Genomic DNA, 25,355 nt, shown 5'->3' with positions numbered 1-25,355 from the left:
TTGTAGGAGAAATAGTAAAGATCACCCTATAATTTTTCAGTCTGGCACAAGGTCCTATCTTCGACCATGCTATGCAACCACTGTTCTTACGGTTGACACCCGATTTGGTTCAGGTGACCTAATGAATTCTGATGAATTCTCAGGATTTTACGTTCAATAGTAATGAACACATTGAAAATAGGTTTCAGAAAACAAACTGGTTTTAATTTTGATCAAATATTTTCTCGTTCAAGCTCGAGTTTAGATATCATTGAATTCCATGAGTTTGTAATTCTCAATCTTTAAAGTCAATCTCAAGGATTGAGTAATATCAGTCTTAAAAGCTGATTTTTAATCTTTAAGGAGATTATCCTTTCTGGGGGTCTGATTCATTAGTCTTATCAAGCTAATTTGCACGGCGCCCACCCCATTTTACGAGACAGATCCTCTCATGGTTAGGATAATTCTGACCACTTGGCAACCCTGTTTGATGCTGAGGTCCGTGGATTTCCTGCTGATTTTAGAGATGACTTTTCTAGATTTTTCATCAACCTACAGCTGGTCTGGACGACAACTTCCTGACCTAAATCAAGAAGCGCGTGTCTTTTTCGGAAGACTTTACTTCCTTTTAATGATGGAATTGATTCATCGTGTATATCCATCTATTCTTTCAAAGGTATTACAATAAATCGGGTAAAACTGATTAGTTTAGTCCAAAGCAAAAGTACCTGCAATAATCTGTACCAAATATGTGATATGTGTTTTAAAGAACTTGGTAAATTCTTCCCACACTTAGCTTTTATTTATTCTTTTCTTTGCCTTTTTAATTCTCTTCTATTCCATTTTAAATGAATTCAAGCGTTTTGGGTTGTTTCTCCATTTATGTTCTCTCTGAGGTAACAATAATTTCTGCATTAACACCTAGTTTTATCGTTCATAAATATGTATAAACATGATTTTGAATTCATTTAGTTGAAAAATTTTCAAATTTTCACAAAATTTGGCAATTAAACTAAGTGTAAACCTGAGAGAATTTATAACCCTTCCTCACACTTGAGATCATGCAATGCCCTCATTTGCAAGAAATCAATAAAAATTTTAATTCATGAGGGTGATTAGCGTAGAAAAATGATTAAAAAAACCGAGTTTGCAAACATATTATTTTATATCACATTTGATATTTTACGTCTTGCTGTCAAAATTAATAGCTTTTGCTGAACTTAATGTCAGTATTTGAAAGTGCGATGTTTTACCCTGTTTTGTACATAAGATAAACTACAAACATACATATTATTATTATTATTATTATTATTATTATTATTATTATTATTATTATTATTATTATTATTATTATTATTATTATTATTTTTTTATTATTATTATTATTATTATTATTATTATTATTATTATTATTATTATTATTATTATTTTTATAAAATCTTTATTTATTAAAATAATTTAAATGAATAATTTTTTAAAATTTTATTTCCTTTTACTTTAGGTAGTTTCGGTATGTTTACCTAGTCCGTCCCTCGACAAAATTTAAAATTTGTCGTTAAAGCGATTGTTTTAAAAGCAAATATTTTTGGGTTTTTTTATTTTTTTGGTATACTTTAGATCAACAATATTAAAATAATGATAATAAAATTTTTCGCCCCGCCCTCGGGTAAAGCAATATCGGTTCCATGACCTAGTCTTTAACTTACGACGAATTTTAGAAATCATTTTTTTAAGCTTAATGAAATAAAGTAAATTTTGTTTTTAAATTCACACAAAACTTAAATTTAAAATGCATATTAATTTTATCTAAAACCTACAAAACAAAAACAAAAATTTCAGAATGGGGGGAAGAAAACTAGTTCTTTAGTGTCTGCTAGTGGAAAAGACCAACTGGATCCCATTCTCGGAACTACACGAGAACAGAACAACTAACTCTAGACAACATTTTTTTTAAAACATTTAAATCTCCCCACACTTAGGTAGCTGTGGTGTCGAAATTGTGATTAACTTCATCGTCAATTTCTCTTGGACCATAATCAACTTGCATATCTGTGACTTTTGCTTTAAGCCATTGGTTGGATTCCTGTGTAATATCCACAAATTGAACTAGTTTCGCCTTTTCTTTAGGCGATAGATTGGATACTAACCGGTTATATAACTTAAAGTTCCCCTTGGTTCTAGCATCGCGAATCCGTTTAATAAGTTTCTTCATTGAACTATTAATAACGGGGTTATTTAATTTCGTATCAACAACGGGATTCTTTGTTATCAAGTTATCATTAGGTGTTACTTCATCTTCCCCACACTTGGGCGTTTTATTATTGTTAAGCACTACCGTTGGAGTTGGTAAAACAATATGATTCTTACCAATCATTTTTGTTGGTTCAACGGTTTTGGTTGGTGGAGATTTAGCCTTTCGACTCACAAAGGTGATTGATTTTTCATCATTACTAAGTGTCATTCTACCCTCTCTTACATCAAATAACGCCCCCGGTGGACACTATAAATGGTCGACCTAAAATTAGAAGAATGTTTGGGTCCTCTTCTATGTCAATGACAATAAATTCAACTAGAAATGTTAAATTACCTACTTGAACGGGTAGGTTGTCAGCAATTCCAACTGGGTGCCTAATGGTTTGATCAAAGAGTTGAACACTCATTTCCGTTGGACTTAACTCACCTACTCCTAATCTCTTATATAATGAAAGAGGCACAACACTCACACTCGCACCTAAATCTGCTAGTGCATCATACATGACGCAATCACTAAGTAGACAAGGAACAATAAATTCACCCGGATCACCCAACCTGGGTGGAACTTTTGGTGGAACTGTCTTCACCGGGTTTATATTTACGATTTTTGTTTCTTGCACTTTCTTATTCTTCTTCTTCTTTCCAGAGGTATCACAAACTTTATTACCTATCACTTGCTTATACTCAACTCCTTTTCTTGGAAATGGGATGGGTGGTTTGTATGGTGCCACCACTGGCTTTACATACCCGGGTGGTGGTGGTGTTGTAACTTCTTCATTGTTACTCATATCTAAAACCTTCCCATCTTCTTTTGCTGATTTTTCAGAATTTGTTGATACCATATTAACATTCTCATTTCGAGGATTTACTTCAGTATTACTTGGTAGCTTTCCTTGTTCCCTCTCACTCATCATGCTAGCAAGAGTACCTACGTGTTTATCTAGATTCAAAATGGAAGCTTGTTGAGTTCTTAATGACTGATTAAACCTCTCATTTGTTTGGGTTTGAGTTGCAATAAATTGTGTTTGAGATTCCATTAGCTTTGCCATCATTTCTTCCAGACTTGGCTTTTTCTCTTCGGTTTGTTGTGGTGGTTTATACAAGCTAGGTCTTTGTTGATTGAAAGTGTTGTTTTGAGTTGGTTGGTTATTCAGACCTTGTTGGTTATACAAGTTATTGTTGGGTCCATTTGGATTGTAAAGAATTTTTTGATTTCGATTGAAGTTTGGACTTGGCGGTTGATAATTATTTTGATAATTATTTCCCGGCCTTTGGTTCATGTAGGAAACATTCTCACGTTGTTCCATCGTTTGCTCAATGTGACAATCTTTCGTTAAGTGTGGTCCACCGCATTGCTCACAACTGATTCGTATTGCGTGAATATCTTTAGTCATCTTTTCCATTCGTCTCTCGAAAGCATCTATTTTTGTGGAAACGGAATCAAAGTCATCGCTAGAATCGGCTCTAGCCGCTTTAGATGAACGAAAGATATCTTTTTCCTGATGCCACTCATGTGAGTGGGAGGCTGTGTTATCAATAATTTTGTGAGCTTCGGTAGCGGTTTTCTTCATAATGGAACCACCAGCTGTTGTGTCGATGTCTTTTCGTGTAGCAACATCGCATCCTTGGTAGAATATTTGCACTATTTGATAAGTGTCTAAACCGTGCTGAGGACATCCTCTCAACAACTTTCCGAATCTTGTCCATGCCTCATATAATGTTTCATTTGGCTTTTGCGCGAACGTAACAATTTCTCCTTGAAGTCTCGCGGCTTTAGATGCCGGAAAGAATCTTTTAAGAAATTTCTCAACTAAAACATCCCATGTGTCAATCGCTCCTTCAGGTAACGATTCTAACCAATCTTTGGCTTCTCCCTTTAAAGTCCAGGGAAATAACATGAGATAGATATGTTCATCCTCAACTTCTCTAATTTTGAATAGAGTACAGATCCTATTAAAGGTTCGAAGATGTTCGTTTGGATCTTCTTTTGGCGTACCACTATATTGGCATTGATTATTTACCATGTGTAGGATTTGTCCTTTGATTTCATAATCTGACGCATTAATGTCTGGCTTAATAATGGCGTGTCCTTGGCCAGTGCGTGTGGCTCTCATTCGGTCTTCCATACTTAGAGGTTCCATTACTTCCATAATTGAATTTGTTGAATACGAATCACTAGAGGATTCTGATTTAACAGTTTGTAGTTCAGGAGGAATGATTAGTGGTTCAGGATCTTGGAATTGTCCTTGAATATCCTCTGGGTTCTCAATTGTGAAGTCGGGTTCAAAAAATGGATTATCGGAAATTTGAATTGGAGTACTTGTTCGACTAGATGATGATTCTAAAGAAAAATCAACGGTGACAAAATTGGCTAGATGTCTTGATCGAGTTACAGGTGGTGAACGTATGAAAGGTGGTGAACGTTTTGCTCGGTGCATTCACTGAATATCCTATTAGAAATTATATAAGTTATCAAATTAATAGACTTTTCTGCTTTTGCCCACGTTTCGAATAGCCAAAAGATGCAGCAGGGAGCCATGATCCTTTAAGTTGGAAAATCCACAACTCAGCCACTAACAAATCCAACTATTACTACGAACCAGAGAATTTGGATGTCTATCAATTTAACCGCGTCAAATAATTTTTCATCGAAATTTAAAGAAAACTTTGAAAATTCTATGTCCTTAAAACTAGAGCGTAGAAATGAGAAAGAAAAAGCGCGTCGAAAAATAAGAGGTCGAAAAATAAAAATAAGAAAGAAAAGCGTTGAAACTTAAAAGTCTAAAAACTAAAAACTAAAAATTGCGTCTAAAAGTATTAAACCTTAAAAGGATTTTTAAATCCAAAACGACAATAACTTAATTAGGCACTAAAATCTAAAAACTGCGTCGCAAAATTCTAAAGCGCCTAAATCTTAATCTAAAGAAAAAGCACTTAAGAGATTTTACGAAAAAACCTAAAAATCTAGAAATATAAAAGTAACTACGGCAAAAACTAAGCTTAAAACTATATAACGAATGATAAAATACAAATTAACGATAAAAATACAAATTATAACTAAAATGATAAAAATACAAATTTTATAAAGATATTATTTTTATATTATATTTTATAAAAGTACTAAAATTATATAATTGATAAAACTAATTAAAACTTAAAATACAAAATTAATTAAAACTAAAACTAATTATTATTAAATTAAAACCCTAACTATAATTAATTATAATTAATAATAGCCCTAATGAATTAATAATAATAATTATTATATAAACCCTAGCGTAATAAATGCAGTTTAAGGATCAGACCTATTAGTTTACTTCATGCGGTCGCATGAGATTACAGTACTGCAGCCATGCGATCGCATGGCCTGCAGATTCAGTTTATAATGCAGGTTCAAAAATTGTAGATCCAAATCGTTTTTTAATTTTTTTTATAGAAAATTTAAATAAAACTTATATTAAAAAAACACTTATTAGTTTTTGTAACTTAAAAAAAAAATTTAATTTAAACACTTAAAAATATAGAAATATATACTTTTTTTATATGTTTTTGTATTTTAATATTTAAAACTTATAAAAACATATTTTTACAAAAATAGTTTAAAACTTATATATTTTTTTTATATATAGTGTTTCGCTTTCGGCTCCCCGACAGCAGCGCCAAAAACTTGATGTGTGCGAGCGAGGTGGTGTACGAAATACTATTATTGTTTACTACGAAATACGACGAAATTACACAAGTTTTATTTAATTTACGGATGGATATACCTAAATCTTGCTACAACACTATAGGCAGTGTACCTAATCTTTAGAGTAGTGTAGTTTTAGTAAGTCTGTTTCGTTCCACATGGAGCTAGTGATACGTACTATATTTTTATAAACTATATTTGTATAAAATATATATAATTATATAAGTAGTAATATTATAAAAAGGGGGTTTTATCGTTTAATGATAGGTTTGTCGATTTTATATAAAGCGTAAAGATAAATGATGATAATTAAAGTGCGATATATAAAATTGCGATAAATTAAATGACAGTAAATAAAAGTACGATGAAATATGAAATAAAAGTATTATGCTTATTTAAACTTCCGTAATCATGATGGTTGACGTTTTGATTTTAAGTTATTACTCTGGGTTAATTGTCCTTTGTCTTGGTTTATTTGATACGTCTATCTGGTTTTTGTCCATAATAGTCCATCGGTCATAAATATAAATTGCGAGTGTCCTCGTCAAATTACCCTTATACCCGAAGTCAAATAGTCCAACTAATTAAGGATTTAAACTGTGACGCAGTTATCACTTCTGTCAACAATTACACCAGTTGTCATTGTATGTAATCCACCCGTGTTTTAATTAGATATGAATATAAATTTACTCACTTGATCAGTTTGAATAATCAATTACCCAACCCGAATAAATATTAAATGATTATAATAGATTCCATATGAACGTCACTAAATAGGACAACCATAATCATTATTAATTATTAGGTTAATTAATTTGAAGATAGGTTCGACAGACTCCAATGAATTGTCACTCGATTAGACAATACCCCTATTTATTAATAGTCAATAGTCCAATTTCCACAAGTGTCGGTCTTTTGCTCAAACCTTAATTATGGTGCAAAATCCAATAACCCCATCATAATAATTAGTCTAACATCGTGATTACTTTGGCTCAAATAAGCATAATAATAACTTAGTTACGAGACATTAATTTAAAAAGGAATAACATAGCTTACAGTGTTGATTAATCGCGTAGCGTTACATGGACAGAGTTCCGACTTTAAAACCCGTAAAACATTTCTTAAAATAACCCAACTAAACCATAACTTTATTATTAAAATTAACTTAAATTAAAATTATAATATAAATATATATTACATTGATGAAGGAAAAGAAAAAGATGTAGGTGCATGTTTTTCGTTCGACAGAAGCCTGGCTTTTATAGGCAAATTTTTTGATCCTGAACCCCATGCGTTTATTGCAAATCTCATGCACTCGCATGGGCTCATGCACTCGCATGGGTTTTATGCCTATTTCTCATGCACTCGCATGGACAGCCTGGCCAGCTCAATTCTTGATTAAAACGTGGGCTGCTGATATATTTTAATATATAATATAATATATATAATATATATAATTTTATATAATTATATATATATATTATATTTTATTCTTGTACATAGTTGACTTGTAATTTTAGTCCCGTTGACTCGCGCGTTGATGCTCGGTTTATGTCTCGGTTCCGGACTTTCGAACGTCCTTTCGTACGCTTAGATATCTTGTACTTTGCGTTCCACGACTTGTACTCTTATCAATATTTAAATGTTATTCATCAATAAATTGAACCACTTGGATTGTAACTTGTATGTTTGAGCTTTTTGGTCATTTGCGTCTTCAAATCGCCGTTTTTTTCTTTTATCTTCGCACTTATTTATTTAAACGAATATTACTTGTAAATAAAACAATTGCAACTAAAAGCTTGTCTTTCTGGAAGGTTAATGCTATGAAATATATGTTCGTTTTTAGCATTATCAGCCGCCCGAGAGGATCATAAGTAATACTATGGTCATCTTGATGCTTAACATTCACAACGACAACAGAAATCGAAGGCTTACTGAGACATCTATGTTGTCCAGTAACAATGAATAAAAAAAGATTAACAATAACAAAGAATGAACCTAATCACTGCATATACATTGCCGAGTTTGTGACTCAGACATGTAAGACCAAAACAACGATTAATCAAAGTAATGTGAAAAACAACATACGAAGTCGCAGCTCTTTATCGAGACGAATAATTTCATCCACGAGTTCTACACTTGCAAAACGATGGCGTTGCAATTCGCGTATCTTTTCTGGATCGAAGCCCTTTTCCTCCCTAAAAAGGTTTATGTCCAACATGTTGTCTCTTTCTTTCTGATAAGATCAGGCAACTGTTTTGAAGTTAAAAACGCACAAACAACATTAACAATTAACAATCTTAGTGAATTAACAATAAATTCATCTAAATCATCAAACTTTACAATTGAAACTTAATAATCAACACATTTTACTTCAAATACAATCACAAACCTAATTTAAAAAGCACCTGCATAAAGCACTTGTATCTCACTACCACCAACACATCACAATTGCACAAACATAAACTCTTATGTATATAACGGACACATCGAGCATACACACTAATATTTACAGAAGACCATTGAATCGCTTTAGAAAATTAGGTTACAATTTCAGAAGGTATAGAAATTGTTATGAACCCTAAAATTGACGAAAGTCAATAAATCAAGGGTTTAACAAAGCAAAAAGAAATAACATACCTGAGTTACAATAGATGAAGAACGGGCAGCGAATGATATAAACCGCTAACAAAAAACCATAGTTTTTTCTCTGAAGAACACCAATTTTAAAAGGAAAAATATGATGGAGGTCGAGACGTAGCTGCGGCGGTGTGGGTAACGTCGGCAGCGACGCTGGTGGTTGTAGCAACGACGATGGTGGTGGCATCACTGGTGGATGCAATGATGTGTGTAGCGCCGGAGGTGGTGATGTTTTTGGTGAAGAGGGATCTTTTATAGGTAAAAGAAAGAATCGTCGGTAGCAACAGTAGAAAACGGCGTGTTTTTCCGTTAGATATAAAATAAAACGACATACGGGGGTTGGGCTGATATACCTTATTGGAATCCCAAGCTCTAGACGTCGTTTCGTTTGAAATATTTTCTTTTTTATTGTCGTTTTGATGTTGTCGTTTTACGTTTTGTTGAAGTGAATGGGCTTATTAATTAATAATATTATTATTAAGACAAATGATAGAGTAACAGTTAATTAGGTTTAAAAAATGTCTAAGAAAGGAATTGATCATGCAACGATACAAAGAAATCTAGAATCAAATAGCTTTGGAAATGGTGAACAAATCTTCAAATCTTAATATATATTTCGAATTAATAGTATTTTGAGTGGAATCACTTGACTCTACTAACTTACACGTACCTTCACCTATGAGGAAAACAACGTATAGATAAACTCACCGGATATACATTAAGTAAAGTAGTAAACGCTTTTCGATTTTGTAATGGTCCCAAATGAACTATAAAAAAACATTGTGACAGCTTCATTTTCTAAGACGTATGAGAATCATTACGTAATTTAACTAGATGGATTAAACGGACTTAAATTTAAAGTTGGTAAAAATGATGAGTGTCGTTAAAATAAATGATACACTGATGCAAGCTTGCCGTTCAAAAAAAATACAATTGCGTTGGAACATAGCGTAACGCTTCACTTTATGAGTACCCGGTGTCGGACCATGTTTCCAGCCCAACTGTTGTCATGGGTGTTCAAGATTCTGATTTGGGCCCTTCATATGGTGGGCAGATTTATTTTGCTGGATGCTAACTTGGGCTTAAAGGCCCGAGAGATTGAGAATGTGTCTACCCTTCAATAGGTTTCTGTTTCAGATGTGTTGGACGTTAGCTCCTGACCTTGGCGATTAACAAGGATGGTCCTTCTTTTTCGATATTGCATCAAGATAGCAACGTTGGATCTTTGTCGGGTAATATCTCTAATTTTTTTGAGGAGGTTGCGAAAAGATTTAAAGATATATGGGTTGAAGAAAAAGTTCTTAGTTCAAGTACGGTGTCTAAACAAAAGCAAAAGAAAAAACCTATGACGAAAAGAGTCCACAGGGAGGAGTTGAGTTGAGGAAATTTAACGTTGAAGGAATGTGATCTTCTACGAGAGTTCCTTCTCGTTTGTTTCGTATTATGTTTTGTTTGTTTATTGTGGATTTTTTAGTTGTCTACTTGAGTAATTGGTTGTATACTTGTCTAGTTTTGTTTTTATGTTTGTTTGGGTGTGTGTTGTTTTGTTTATGTCTTGTTTGTTTGTTTGGGCCAGGTTGCCTATATATTTTATTGTGTTTCGAGCCTTCATTTTTTATGATGAAGTGTCGTGTTTTATAGTTATATTATATTTTATTTTTAAAAAACACAACATTCTTTAATTACTTATATCAAGTACGTACTTTTATACTTATATACATCAACGACAAAAGCAAATCCAAGAAGTTGGCTTTTCTCAAACGAAGCTAATTCGATAGTTGACCAATAAAGTAGGTATTTTCGGGAACAACTTTTATACTATCATCATTAAGAAGTAAAGTTCATACATTTTTTTTTCATTAGAGAGATACTTGGCAGTCAAATATACTTAATCTATCTATCTATCTATACTATCTATTAAAATGCTAATTTGATGATGTCATAAAAAGAGATTTTCCTTTGTTAAAGAAAAGTTAAAAGAAAAAAGAAAAAATTCTAAGCAAGGTTGATGATGTCATATATCAAATTATTTTTAACAAAAACATTATACTTAAAATTGTTCACAATTAACTCTTAAATAAAAAAATATATTTAAAAAAAATAGATACTGAAATCCTCACGCTGGCTTCTTTATCCGTGTTACGTCACGCGTGCAACCCTTTTACAAGAGTCAAGAAAACCCTAGACAAAAAACACGCCCCTTCTTCCTCTCCACTCTTCGCTCTTCACCTCTGATTTCAATTCATTCCTAACCCTAACCCTACTAGCCCTAGCCCTATACCTTTCTGCATTCAATTACTCCCTACTCTAATCCTTCTGAATTCTAATTTAAAAAAACAAATGAACAATGTCCCAGTTCAATTACTCCCAACTCTAGTACTTTTTCATCATCTTTCACCTTCACCTTCACCTTCACCTTCACCTTCGCATGATCTTTTCATGGGAATGGTTTTCAAGGTAAATCTAATGTCAAGTTCTTTAGGTAACAATTAATTAGCTTGAAACGTAATTTGTGATTGTTTAAATCACATAGTATACACCGAAATCAATCTGACAAATTTCCTTTTTACTTTTTTTTTTTTTTAATATATTCTCACTTGGCCAGGTTAAGTGAAGATGCCAAGGAAGATGTTGGCAGAGTGGCAGTGTGCTATTTCGAAATAGGTTGTCGGATATGAACGGAACAGGTTTGTTCTAATTTATGCTCAATTAATCGTGTTCGTTTCTAATGTATTTATATAGTTGTTTATGTCACATCAGGCGTTTTGTTAATAAATTGTTATTCTTTTTATTCTATTTGTTCTTTACTTCGTTTTCTCTAATGTTGTTTAATTAGGTTGTGTTTTTAAGAGTATTTAATTTACTTTTAGATCTAAACTAGATATTCCCGACTTTTTAAACTGGTGGTATGAAGAGATAAAAGCGAAATTCATGTAAGCATCATGATCTAAAATTTGATTTATAGTGTGGAGAACTGGAAACCCTTGATTTGTTAGTAGAAATTGTATTTTTTTGATACTGGTTACTGATATATGTTTAATTTGGAGATCCAATGTTAACCTTCTTTATGCTTTCCTTTTTTTTCTTTTCTTATAGGTGGGTGTAGTTCATAGTTGATGTGATGTGATTCATTTTGAAAGTCATTGTAAAGGCTTGCAATTATGTCACTGTAAACGTTGATTTAAATATAAATTAAATAAAGGTAGTAATTTCCAACTATACTATGCAGATTCATGATATGTAATTTGATTTCTGAGTTAGTTAGTAAGATTCTAATAATTCGTTGCTTATGTAGTGTTTTTTATATGTTAATATGTTCATAATATGCATTATGAATGTTTTAACTGCTATTAACCTTCCTTATGCCCAAATTGTTGAAGTTGTTTTACATTTTCTTATTCTTTCATTTTTATTTACTTTGATTGTATAATATTATGAAGCACATATTTATGTACGTGGTCTGATTGAGGTCATGTATATTTTTATGTAATAAAGTCATGGTAGTTTGGTCAGAGTAATATAAACGCAAATCAAAATTGTAAATTAAGTGTAATTAAACTACTAAACATACAATGATATATCAGGTAAATATTCTTTTGGGTTTTGGGGGGGGGGGGGGGGGGGGGTGGGTTTGCCGTTTAATGATCGGAAAATCAAGAGATGGTAAATAATAAAAAGACGATATTTTTATGTTTTTCAGATTAAGAAAAATGAATAAAGCAGTAAAGGTCGATTGTTCTCAAATGAGAACAATATGTTTGTCTAGACCTTTTACACATAGTGCTGGATACATTTAAATGAAAACCCAATTAAAAACTAACGTATGTGAATTATTGATATGCTGAATCAGGTTATATAATTTAAATAACAGGAAAATACCAACATCGACTAACACATAACTACATGCAAGTGTACCTGATCATGAAATAGTATAAAATGATAAATCCAGGTTTCGTTCCTAATGATAGCAACTAACAATTATTCGTAATGATTAATGACATGCAACTTCTAAATACACTGATAAACAGTAAATCAGGGGGATTTTTGTTTCATAACCTAAATGTCAAGAACAAGATTTAATCAAAATTACTTTAAAATAAAAGCAAGCAAATAACTTAAAACAAACATCAGATTTAAACAAATATGTTTACTTAGAGACTTCTTACTTCAAATATTGGGATTTTGGATAAAAATAAACAATTTCATTTCATGTGTGTGATTAGAAATCTACTCATATATTCCAGACGCAACTACAATAATTAGCATGCAAAGATGTCAATCAATCTTACACTAATCAATGTAACAGACCTTCCATACACTTTAAACTACTTCTCAACCGAATTATTAACCTAGAAGTTGGCGTTGTACGGTCACAGTCACCAATAATTGCGATCACGAAGCTTCAAAAACTCAAACTGGCTTGTTAAATTTCTGAATTCAACCCTCAATTCCAGATTCGAATCAGAATACATAAACTCTCAAATCAATCGAAAAGCAGCTTTGAATTTATGTTAACAAAGTGGGTGTGCCATCCACGGCTATTCCTTAGTGTTAGGATCGCGACACGACAATCACAAGTGCTGAAGTCGGCTATTATTGTTATTTAGAACAAGATGCAAAAGTGAAAGGAGGGTCGTGGTTTAAGTCCCACACGAATTAGTTCTATTTCCCGCGTATTTGGTTTTGGTTCTAAGTGGCTCTAGTGTTTTGGCTTTAGCCTCAAAAGGCTTTAAAGAGTACGGGTTAACCGTTATTTGGGTAATAAAATGTGTTACTAATATTGCTCTAATTACACACGTTTTATCTCGCAATATCTCCCTCATTTCATTCGGTTTTGAGGATCATTGGGCCCGGAAGTTGTTTATGCGCGCTAAAGTGTCTGTTCAAGGCTAAAAGCTCACATTGGTGAAAAATTGACCAAAACCTAGCCTATTTAGTGAGCTAAATTGCAGGGCATAATCTAAAGTGAAAAGGGATTGAAAAATGGGCAATTTCAAGTGAAAAATGAAGATTTTGGAAGTGTAGCTATGTGGTGCGGCCCACCGAACTCAAAAAGCGGCGCACCTTAACACTAAAAAGCCAAAATTCAAATTCAGAACTTGAAGATCAGAATTGCAGCTATAAGGTGCGGCCCACCAGTGTCCCACGCCTTAGAGTGCGACGCACCTCCTTTAGGTGCGGCGCACCTCGCTGTTTTTGCGCAGAAATTTTGGGAAATATAAAAGGAAAGAGATAGGGTTTTCAAAGAGAGAGAGTGGCAGTTTTTAGCACGATTTTTCATCATCAAGCCCTAATTTCATCGTCAAGAAGGAGATTAAGGCTAATTTGGAAGATCAAGCAAAAGCTCAAGCAATCTCATCATTAGATCTATCTAGTTTTGTCATTTGAGTTGTAATCTCCACCTTTATTTCTCTAGTTTGGAATTGAATACTTGTAATAGCTTAATATGATGTTTATTTGTGTTTCAATGCTTATGACTAGTGTAATCTTAGCCATGCTTGGCTAAATTGATTGTGTTTGCTTATCTATGAATCTCCAGTGTAAGAATTTTCCCTAAATCAATTGAATGAAGTTGTTTGAATGAAATATATGAGCAAGTGTTATTGTGTTAGCTATGAGGTCCATTACTATGCATTGTTTTAGGCTTTACTTTGATTACATAGATTGTGTAACTCTCTTAGTGATTTGAGAAGTGAATCAATTTGGGCTTCAACACTTCAAGTGATCTAGGCAACTAAATTAGGAATCTCGAGTGATTGTGTTCTTAGTTTAGGTTGGTTTTAAATTTTCCTTTAGTCAACATAGTGGTGTTCAATTATCTTAAGTGATTTTGATAGTTGAAGGGTTTTAAGTGATTTCAACCCAAGCATAATCTAAATAACCGCTCATACTTAACTTGATCTTAGGATACAATGCTTATGTGAGTTTGCAAAGTGTAATATAATTAAGGTTTGATAGTAATGCTAAACATTCAATAGTTCAACAACTAATGCGATAACAAATTGGGTAAAACGGGGCAATCCAAATATAGAGATGATTAGGTAAGTGAACACTACCTAGTTAATTGATTTAGTCTTTAATACTTAGTTACTTGTTACTAGTTTTAATTGTTAAGTTTAAGTTTGCTTACTTGCACACGTTTTAGTTGTTAATTAAAATCAATCAAAACTCATCAATCAAACAAACCCTAGGACAATTAATAGTTTCAATTATTCTACTTACACCACTCTCTTGGGACGAACTTGAAACAAATACTTAAATAAAAGTGCTATAATAACCGTATTCTAAGTGCTCATTAGTTGTGTGTGCTTATTTGTAGTGTTTGAATCTTGTATAAATTTGAGGGTAATTGATGTATTGTTCCACACGCATCATACTTTCTTGGTGCCGCTGCTGGGGAGCGGTTAGCTAGTTGAATATTTGGTTTAAGCTTTTAATCGTCCGATCATTTTGTAAGGGTTTACCCTTACAAAAGTTACTTTTCTTGTTTTTATATTTTATTTTGTGTTTGGAAAACCCTTTTTCTTTGTGTTGTGATTGAAGGATAGGTACTTTGGTGTATGAAAACAAGATCCCAAAAGGATCAAGAGTTTACACTACCATTTTCCGATCCGGAGAAACACGTGCACGGGGTTTATGAGCGTAGAGTAGCAAGGTTATTAAAAAGAAATTTCGAAGTTTTACCATTTTGTTTAGAAAAGATGGATCCTAATGGTCAACTGATTCACAATGAAGAGGGTGATCCAATCAACCAAATACCGGTTAATCAAGAGCAACAATATGATCCAAATGATACGCCGATGTGGAATGCTAGGTTGGTTGCTCCTACCGTTGTGCCTCCGGCTATTACAAAACCACAAATTGGAGCCGATAATTAGAAGATTGAGGGAAACTTCTTCACAATGATCAAAGATATGTTTTTCCATGGGTTAATAGAAGAAAATCCTTTCGAACACATTCAACACTTTAACGATATTTGTGATATCTACAAGACCAAAGATGTTACCGATGACGCTTTTAAGTTAAGGGCATTCCCCTTTACATTTCAAGGAGATACGAAAGCTTGGTTAAGAAATTTACCACCCGATTCTATTAGGACTTTTCAAGATTTAACCGTTGCATTTATTAATCACTTCTTTCCACTATCAAAGGTGGAACAACTTAGGATGGAAATTAACAGATTCACTCAACGGAGTGATGAGACTTTGTATGATGCATGGGTACGTTTCAAGAAGATTGTAGTGACCCGAACTTTTCCATGTTTATATATATATATTAAATGAAATTGTTATTTACATGATTAAGTGTTTCTAACATGTTAAGCAATCAAACTTGTTAAGACTTGATTAATTGAAATAGGTTTCATATAGACAATTGACCACCCAAGTTGACCAGTGATTCACGAACGTTAAAACTTGTAAAAACTATACGATGACATATATATGGTTATATATATAGTTAACATGATTTTATTATAAGTATGTATCTCATTAGGTATTTTAACAATGAGTTATATACATAAAAATGAGACTATTAATTTAAGAAACTCGAAAACGATATGTATAAGGATTATCGTTATAACAACGTCTTACTAGGTACATATGAATCATATTAAGATATTGATACACTTGGTTAATTATGTTAAATGATAAGTAAATATATTATTAAGTGTATTAACAATGAAATACATATGTAAAAATAAGACTACTAACTTAATGATTTCGAAACGAGACATATATGTAACGATTATCGTTGTAACGACATTTAACTGTATATACATCATACTAAGATATATTATATATCATAATATCATGATAATATAACAATTTAACATCTCATTTGTTATAATAAACAATGGGTTAACAACATTCAATAAGATCGTTAACCTAAAGGTTTCAAAACAACATTTACATGTAACGACTAACGATGACTTAACGACTCAGTTAAAATGTATATACATGTAGTGTTTTAATATGTATTCATACACTTTTGAAAGACTTCAAGACACTTATCAAAATACCTCTACTTACCAAAAATGTTTACAATTACATCCTCATTCAGTTTCATCAACAATTCTACTCGTATGCACCCGTATTCGTACTCGTACAATACACAGCTTTTAGATGTATGTACTATTGGTATATACACTCCAATGATCAGCTCTTAGCTGCCCATGTGAGTCACCTAACACATATGGGAACCATCATTTAGTAACTAGCATGAAATATCTCATAAAATTACAAAAATATGAGTAATCATTCATGACTTATTTACATGAAAACAAAATTACATATCCTTTATATATAATCCATACACCAACGACCAAAAATACCTACAAACACTTTCATTCTTCAATTTTCTTCATCTAATTGATCTCTCTCAAGTTCTATCTTCAAGTTCTAAGTGTTCTTCATAAATTCCAAAAGTTCTAGTTTCATAAAATCAAGAATACTTCCAAGATTGCAAGTTTACTTCCAAGTTTTCTAAATCCATTCCAAGTAATCATCCAAGATCAAGAAACCTTTTTTACTTACAGTAGGTTATCTTTCTAATACAAGGTAATAATCATATTCAAACTTTAATTCAATTTCTATAACTATAACAATCTTATTTCGAGTGGAAATCTTACTTGAAATTGTTTTCGTGTCATGATTCTGCTTCAAGAACTTTCAAGCCATCCAAGGATCCTTTGAAGCTAGATCTATTTTTCTCATTTCCAGTAGGTTTATCCAAGGAACTTGAGGTAGTAATGATGTTCATAACATCATTCGATTCATACATATAAAGCTATCTTATTCGAAGGTTTAAACTTGTAATCACTAGAACATAGTTTAGTTAATTCTAAACTTGTTCGCAAATAAAAGTTAATCCTTCTTACTTGACTTTTAAAATAAACTAAACACATGTTCTATATCTATATGATATACTAACTTAATGATTTAAAACCTGGAAACACGAAAAACACCGTAAAACCGGATTTACGCCGTCGTAGTAACACCGCGGGCTGTTTTGGGTTAGTTAATTAAAAACTATGATAAACTTTGATTTAAAAGTCGTTATTCTGAGAAAATGATTTTTATTATGAACATAAAACTATATCCAAAAATTATGGTTAAACTCAAAGTGAAAGTATGTTTTCTAAAATGGTCATCTAGACGTCGTTCTTTCGACTGAAATGACTACCTTTACAAAAATGACTTGTAACTTATTTTTCCGAATATAAACCTATACTTTTTATGTTTATATTCATAAAATAGAGTTCAATATAAAACCATAGCAATTTGATTCACTCAAAACGGATTTAAAATGAAGAAGTTATGGGTAAAACAAGATTGGATAATTTTTCTCATTTTAGCTACGTGAAAATTGGTAACAAATCTATTCCAACCATAACTTAATCAACTTGTATTGTATATTATGTAATCTTGAGATACCATAGACACGTATACAATGTTTCGACCTATCATGTCGACACATCTATATATATTTCGGAACAACCATAGACACTCTATATGTGAATGTTGGAGTTAGCTATACAGGGTTGAGGTTGATTACAAAATATATATAGTTTGAGTTGTGATCAATACTGAGATATGTATACACTGGGTCGTGGATTGATTCAAGATAATATTTATCGATTTATTTCTGTACATCTAACTGTGGACAACTAGTTGTAGGTTACTAACGAGGACAGCTGACTTAATAAACTTAAAACATCAAAATATATTAAAAGTGTTGTAAATATATTTTGAACATACTTTGATATATATGTATATATTGTTATAGGTTCGTGAATCAACCAGTGGCCAAGTCTTACTTCCCGACGAAGTAAAAATCTGTGAAAGTGAGTTATAGTCCCACTTTTAAAATCTAATATTTTTGGGATGAGAATACATGCAGGTTTTATAAATGATTTACAAAATAGACACAAGTACGTGAAACTACATTCTATGGTTGAATTATCGAAATCGAATATGCCCCTTTTTACTAAGTCTGGTAATCTAAGAATTAGGGAACAGACACCCTAATTGACGCGAATCCTAAAGATAGATCTATTGGGCCTAACAAACCCCATCCAAAGTACCGGATGCTTTAGTACTTCAAAATTTATATCATATCCGAAGGGTGTCCCGGAATGATGGGGATATTCTTATATATGCATCTTGTTAATGTCGGTTACCAGGTATTCACCATATTAATGATTTTTATCTCTATGTATGGGATGTGTATTGAAATATGAAATCTTGTGGTCTATTGTTACGATTTGATATATATAGGTTAAACCTATAACTCACCAACATTTTTGTTGACGTTTAAAGCATGTTTATTCTCAGGTGAATACTAAGAGCTTCCGCTGTTGCATACTAAAATAAGGACAAGATTTGGAGTCCATGTTTGTATGATATTGTGTAAAAATTGCATTCAAGAAACTGATTTCGATGTAACATATTTGTATTGTAAACCATTATGTAATGGTCGTGTGTAAACAGGATATTTTAGATTATCATTATTTGATAATCTACGTAAAGCTTTTTAAACCTTTATTTATGAAATAAAGGTTATGGTTTGTTTTAAAAATGAATGCAGTCTTTGAAAAACCTCTCATATAGAGGTCAAAACCTCGCAACGAAATCAATTAATATGGAACATTTTTAATCAATAAGAACGGGACATTTCAGTTGGTATCCGAGCGTTGGTCTTAGAGAACCAGAAAATTTGCATTAGTGTGTCTTATCGAGTTTGTTAGGATGCATTAGTGAGTCTGGACTTCGACCGTGTTTTCTTTAAAAATGATTGCTTAACATTTTTGTTGGAAACTATATATTTTTAACATATGAATATTATGTGATATATTAATCTCTTAACGTGTTTGATATTATGTGATAGATGTCTACCTCTAGAACAAGTCCCATTGACTCACCTAATAATAATGAAGAGTCAAATGTAAATTGGAATGATTCGTGTGAAATGTCCCGTTCTTATTGATTAAAAACGTTCCATATTAATTGATTTCGTTGCGAGGTTTTGACCTCTATATGAGACGTTTTTCAAAGACTGCATTCATTTTAAAACAAACCATAACCTTTATTTCATCAATAAAGGTTTAAAAAGCTTTACGTAGATTATCAAATAATGATAATCTAAAATATCCTATTTACACACGACCATTACATAATAGTTTACAATACAAATATGTTACAACAAAATAAGTTTCTTGAATGCAGTTTTTACACAATATCATACAAGCATGGACTCCAAATCTCGTCCTTATTTAAGTATGCGACAGCGGAAGCTCTTAATAATCACCTGAGAATAAACATGCTTAAAACGTCAACAAAAATGTTGGTGAGTTATAGGTTTAACCTATATATATCAAATCATAATAATAGACCACAAGATTTCATATTTCAATACACATCCCATACATAGAGATAAAAGTCATTCATATGGTGAACACCTGGTAACCGACATTAACAAGATGCATATATAAGAATATCCCCATCATTCCGGGACACCCTTCGGATATGATATAAATTTCGAAGTACTAAAGCATCCGGTACTTTGGATGGGGCTTGTTGGGCCCAATAGATCTATCTTTAGGATTCGCGTCAATTAGGGTGTCTGTTCCCTAATTCTTAGATTACCAGACTTAATAAAAAGGGGCATATTCGATTTCGATAATTCAACCATAGAATGTAGTTTCACGTACTTGTGTCTATTTTGTAAATCATTTATAAAACCTGCATGTATTCTCATCCCAAAAATATTAGATTTTAAAAGTGGGACTATAACTCACTTTCACAGATTTTTACTTCGTCGGAAAGTAAGACTTGGCCACTGGTTGATTCACGAACCTATAACAATATATACATATATATCAAAGTATGTTCAAAATATATTTACAACACTTTTAATATATTTTGATGTTTTAAGTTTATTAAGTCAGCTGTCCTCGTTAGTAACCTACAACTAGTTGTCCACAGTTAGATGTACAGAAATAAATCGATAAATATTATCTTGAATCAATCCACGACCCAGTGTATACGTATCTCAGTATTGATCACAACTCAAACTATATATATTTTGGAATCAACCTCAACCCTGTATAGCTAACTCCAACATTCACATATAGAGTGTCTATGGTTGTTCCGAAATATATATAGATGTGTCGACATGATAGGTCGAAACATTGTATACGTGTCTATGGTATCTCAAGATTACATAATATACAATACAAGTTGATTAAGTTATGGTTGGAATAGATTTGTTACCAATTTTCACGTAGCTAAAATGAGAAAAATTATCCAATCTTGTTTTACCCATAACTTCTTCATTTTAAATCCGTTTTGAGTGAATCAAATTGCTATGGTTTCATATTGAACTCTATTTTATGAATCTAAACAGAAAAGGTATAGGTTTATAGTCGGAAAAATAAGTTACAAGTCATTTTTGTAAAGGTAGTCATTTCAGTCGAAAGAACGACGTCTAGATGACCATTTTAGAAAACATACTTCCACTTTGAGTTTAACCATAATTTTTGGATATAGTTTCATGTTCATAATAAAAATCATTTTCTCAGAATAACAACTTTTAAATCAAAGTTAATCATAGTTTTTAATTTACTAACCCAAAACAGCCCGCTGTGTTACTACGACGGCGTAAATTCGGTTTTACGGTGTTTTTCGTGTTTCCAGGTTTTAAATCATTAAGTTAGCATATCATATAGATATAGAACATGTGTTTAGTTGATTTTAAAAGTCAAGTTAGAAGGATTAACTTTTGGTTGCGAACAAGTTTAGAATTAACTAAACTATGTTCTAGTGATTACAAGTTTAAACCTTCGAATAAGATAGCTTTATATGTATGAATCGAATGATGTTATGAACATCATTACTACCTTAAGTTCCTTGGATAAACCTACTGGAAAAGAGAAAAATGGATCTAGCTTCAACGGATCCTTGGATGGCTCGAAGTTCTTGAAGCAGAATCATGACACGAAAACAAGTTCAAGTAAGATCATCACTTGAAATAAGATTGTTATAGTTATAGAAATTGAACTAAAGTTTGAATATGATTATTACCTTGTATTAGAATGATAACCTACTGTAAGAAACAAAGATTTCTTGAGGTTGGATGATCACCTTACAAGATTGGAAGTGAGCTAGCAAACTTGAAAGTATTCTTGATTTTATGTAACTAGAACTTGTAGAATTTATGAAGAACACTTAGAACTTGAAGATAGAACTTGAGAGAGATCAATTAGATGAAGAAAATTGAAGAATGAAAGTGTTTGTAGGTGTTTTTGGTCGTTGGTGTATGGATTAGATATAAAGGATATGTAATTTTGTTTTCATGTAAATAAGTCATGAATGATTACTCATATTTTTGTAATTTTATGAGATATTTCATGCTAGTTGCCAAATGATGGTTCCCACATGTGTTAGGTGACTCACATGGTCTACTAAGAGCTTATCATTGGAGTGTATATACCAATAGTACATACATCTAAAAGCTGTGTATTGTACGAGTACGAATACGGGTGCATACGAGTAGAATTGTTGATGAAACTGAACGAGGATGTAATTGTAAGTATTTTTGTTAAGTAGAAGTATTTTGATAAGTGTATTGAAGTCTTTAAAAAGTGTATAAATACATATTAAAACACTACATGTATATACATTTTAACTGAGTCGTTAAGTCATCGTTAGTCGTTACATGTAAGTGTTGTTTTGAAACCTTTAGGTTAACGATCTTGTTAAATGTTGTTAACCCAATGTTTATAATATCAAATGAGATTTTAAATTGTTATATTATCAAGATATTATCATGTATGAATATCTCTTAATATGATATATATACATTAAATGTCTTTACAACGATAATCGTTACATATATGTCTCGTTTAAAAATCATTAAGTTAGTAGTCTTGTTTTTACATATGTAGTTCATTGTTAATATACTTAATGATATGTTTACTTATCATAGTATCATGTTCACTATATATATATATATCCATATATATGTCATCCTATAGTTTTTACAAGTTTTAACGTTCGTGAATCACCGGTCAACTTGGGTGGTCAATTGTCTATATGAAACATATTTCAATTAATCAAGTCTTAACAAGTTTGATTGCTTAACATGTTGGAAACATTTAATCATGTAAATATCAATCTCAATTAATATATATAAACATGGAAAAGTTCGGGACACTACATCGTGGACTGATTCACAAATTCCCGAAGAGGAACCGGAAGAAGAGTCGGAACCGGAAGAAGAGTCGGAACCGGAAGAAGAAATAGAACCAGTGGGGGAAATAATAAAACGGTTAAGTAAAAGAAAATCCTCAACCAACCGACCAAAGTTAATTATGGTCAATGGTGTTTCCGCCAAGGAAGCAAAGTATTGGGAGGATTACCAATTCTCCGATGAATCGGATCCCGACAAGGATTCCGATGATGTTATAGAAATAACCCCAACTGAATTTAAAAAGGCAAAAGAAAATAATAAGGGAAAGGGCATAAAAATAGAGAAATCTAATTCCAACCCCGATGAACTTTATATGTATCGTCAACCCCCGAATTCCTTAAGTTGTAACAATGACCCGGGAACCTCTAAGCCACCAGGTTTTTCTAAACCGTTGTGGAAAACGACAGCTCGTATTAGGGGAACATCATATATCCCTAGAAACTTGGCAAAACGAACCAAAACCGAAGAAGAAGAAACGAGCGAGTCGGAATAAGATAGTTGTATTCGTGTGGTGTAATATATGTAATATAGTGTGCTTATGCTTTATGATATATGTAAAAATTGCTTGTATTAATAAGTATTTTTTTTATGAATCTAACTCTTGTCTATTTTACAGTATAAAAACACAAAATGGATAGACAACCCAATATTTTAAGAGACCTACCCGGAGACATGATTGATGAAATCTTGTCTAGAGTCAGTCAAAATTCTTCGGCACAACTATTTACGGTGAAATCAGTTTGTAAGACATTCGAAGAACGTTCCAAGAATGCCTTAGTTTATAAAAGGCTTTCGTTCGAAAGATGGGGGATATCACATTGGGAAATCCATAAGTTACGATGTGTTTACTTTGACGCATATATTGCGGGGAACCCAAATGCTATTTTACGCAATGGGTTAAGAAATTATTTTGACTCAATATATCTGAATATAGGACTTCGTGATTTAGAAAAAGCGGCTAACATGCAACATAAAGAAGCATGTTATGCTTACGGGTTAGTAATGTTCGCTTCTCACCAAAGTGAGAAAAAGAACATCGGGCTACAACTATTAAACAAAACGTTCCCACAAGTGACAGAGTCGGTAATTGGGGTAAGAAATGAGGTTTTTAGGTTATTACGAGACTGTTGGTCATTACGTAACCCTCGTCCCTTTGACGACGTTACAACACGCTGTCTTATCAATGGCCATAACGGTTATGTTCCACAAGATCAAGGATGGGAAGTAGTCTTAGTAAAACCAGAATGCATGACTTGTTTCTGGACGTATGAATTACGTGTCTTTATTGACTTTGCTGAACGACTTGTGTACTAGCTAGAATTATCTTCACAACTATCTTGTATCAAAGTTATTGTGTGCTATATTTCATGCTTTATGTAAAATAAGCGATATTGTAAGTTTGTAAAATATTGTATAAAAGTTTGAACGCGAACTATTATTATAATCAGTTTTTCATATAGAATTGTAGTAGTTGAATTGTATATTAGCTACTAAGTATGAACTTAACGGGTAGGTACTACCCGAATTTAAACTTATAAAACGCTAATATGAAGAAAAAGCTTTTATAAATGAGTTCATATTATGCTACGAAATACTATTAACTACTCTTAATATTCTGTATGATTAACTTGATCCATTTGACTATTTTGAAGGAAATGGCACCGACTACTCGACACACCGTGAATATGAATGAAGAGGAATTCCGTACTTTTCTAGCTTCAAACATAGCCGCAGTACAGGCTGCGCTACATACCAACAATAACCTTGGATCCAGCAGTACAAGAAATCGTGTAGGATGCACCTACAAAGAATTCACTGCCTGTAAACCTTTGGAATTTGATGGAACCGAAGGACTGATCGGATTGAAACGGTGGACCGAGAAGGTCGAATCGGTGTTTGCCATAAGTAAGTGTACTGAAGAGGACAAAGTGAAGTACGCTACGCATACCTTCACAGGTTCTGCGTTAACATGGTGGAATACCTATCTAGAGCAAGTGGGACAAGATGATGCTTACGCACTACCGTGGTCAGCATTCAAGCACTTGATGAACGAGAAGTACCGTCCCAGAACCGAGGTCAATAAGCTCAAGACAGAACTTAGAGGGTTACGAACCCAAGGATTTGATATTACCACGTACGAAAGACGATTCACAAAATTGTGCCTATTGTGTCCGGGAGCGTTCGAAGATGAGGAAGAGAATATCGACGCGTTTGTGAAAGGATTACCGGAAAGAATCCAAGAAGATATAAGTTCACACGAACCCGCCTCCATACAACAGGCATGTAGAATGGCTCACAAACTAGTGAACCAGATTGAGGAAAGAATTAAAGAACAGACGGCTGAAGAGGCCAATGTGAAGCAAGTCAAAAGAAAGTGGGAGGAAAACGGTGATAAGAATCACCAATACAACAACAACAGCAATTACAATAATAATCGCAACAATTATCCCAACAATCGCAACATCAATCGCAACTACAACAAACGGCCCAACAACAACAACAACAGCAACTACAACAATCGTCCCAACAACAATAACAATCGCAA

General features: G+C 32.6%; 1 non-coding gene across 1 annotated transcript; it reads left to right on the top strand.

The window, feature by feature from the left end:
* Nucleotides 1-3,891: 3,891 nt before the first annotated feature.
* On the top strand, nucleotides 3,892-3,998 carry LOC139895263 (small nucleolar RNA R71). Its single transcript, XR_011775722.1, has one exon. It is a non-coding gene; the product is annotated as a small nucleolar RNA R71 (small nucleolar RNA).
* The last annotated feature ends 21,357 nt before the right edge of the window (nucleotides 3,999-25,355 follow it).

Source organism: Rutidosis leptorrhynchoides, chromosome 2 (genome assembly GCF_046630445.1).
Source record: "Rutidosis leptorrhynchoides isolate AG116_Rl617_1_P2 chromosome 2, CSIRO_AGI_Rlap_v1, whole genome shotgun sequence".
In the NCBI taxonomy this organism is placed as follows: domain Eukaryota; kingdom Viridiplantae; phylum Streptophyta; class Magnoliopsida; order Asterales; family Asteraceae; genus Rutidosis; species Rutidosis leptorrhynchoides.
Note: the sequence above shows the minus strand (reverse complement) of the source record. Positions and strands in the feature narration are given on the sequence as shown.